Here is a 1,353-nt window from a genome sequence, read left to right as displayed (position 1 = left end):
CTGGGGGGTTTCAGATTGATTATACAATGATAAGACTGAGATTTTTGACCCACACATTTCTAGAGGCAGATGTGTACTCTGACGACAATTAATGGGCTATGAACTGCGGATTAAAACTGAAGAAACTGCAAAAAGGTAGGAACTCAAGGAGATGGGACCTGAGTAAACTGAAAGAACCAGCCATCGTTGAGGGTTTCAGAGGGAGCGTTAGGGAACGATTGACAAGAGTAGGGGAAAGGTGTACAGTAAGGAAGAATGGGTAACTTCGAGGGATGCCTTCTAACGTGGACCATAAAGCGTTTCGAGAAGCAAGTTCTGAGCCTCAGGTTAATTGTACAAGAATCTTCACGCATTAGAATTTAACAACCGTTAGACCTATAACGTCGCACTGACGCCTGTTATCTTTGAATATGTGTAGATCTTTGCATAGTCAGTCTGGGGCTTAGAACCTGTTACAACGCGTCGTTCGTCATGTGTTTTTTCACTAATTATATCTATATATATGAAGACAGTAACTGTTCTCGAAAGAACAGAATACTGTTATGACCGTGCAGCTTTTCCCTGGAATAAATGACAACTAACTGAAACCCTCAGCTGCCGACAGGTGTTGTGATATACCTCGATGTGGACAGCTGAAAATGTGTGCCCCGACCGGGACTCGAACCCGGGATCTCCTGCTTACATGGCAGATGCTCTATCCATCTGAGCCCCGGAGGACACAGATGAAAAGCGCGACTGCAGGGACTTATTCCTTGCACGCTTCCCGTGAGACTTACACTCCCAACTGTCCATAATTCTACATAAGTAATGAACCTTATAGACATTTGCCCATTCACTCATTACTCGCACACGCTTTGGCGATTCCCGTAAGAGTTTGGGCAACCTGTGCGCATTCGCACAGACGAATTCTTACGGGAATCGCCAAAGCGTGCGAGAGTAATGAGTGAATGGACAAATGTCTATAGGGTTCATTACATATGTAGAATTGTGGACAGTTGGGAATGTAAGTCTCACGGGAAGCGTGCAAGCGATAAGTCCCTGCAGTCGCGCTATTCATCTGTGTCCTCGGTGGCTCAGATGGATAGAGCGTCTGCTATGTAAGCAGGAGATCCCGGGTTCGAGTCCCGGTCGGGGCACACATTTTCAGCTGTCCACATCGAGACATATCAACAATACCTGTCGGCAGCTGAGGGTTTCAGTTAGTCATCACTAATTATATCAGCTTGAGCCAAAGTTTCACTAGAAACTAGAAAGATATTGGAGCATCTCATGACGTGCTTAGCGCAGTAGAGACACGAAAAAACATCGTTATTTGAATTCCGTGAATTTCATAGTTATGAAAGATGAAAAGCT

The 1,353-nt window shown here is 45.0% G+C and overlaps 1 non-coding gene across 1 annotated transcript; it reads left to right on the top strand.

The window, feature by feature from the left end:
- Positions 1-1,062: 1,062 nt before the first annotated feature.
- On the top strand, positions 1,063-1,136 carry Trnat-ugu (transfer RNA threonine (anticodon UGU)). The gene has a single exon. It is a non-coding gene; the product is annotated as a tRNA-Thr (tRNA).
- Positions 1,137-1,353: the final 217 nt, after the last annotated feature.

Source organism: Schistocerca serialis, chromosome 6 (assembly GCF_023864345.2).
Source record: "Schistocerca serialis cubense isolate TAMUIC-IGC-003099 chromosome 6, iqSchSeri2.2, whole genome shotgun sequence".
In the NCBI taxonomy this organism is placed as follows: domain Eukaryota; kingdom Metazoa; phylum Arthropoda; class Insecta; order Orthoptera; family Acrididae; genus Schistocerca; species Schistocerca serialis.
This window is presented reverse-complemented; position numbering and strand designations above follow the sequence as displayed.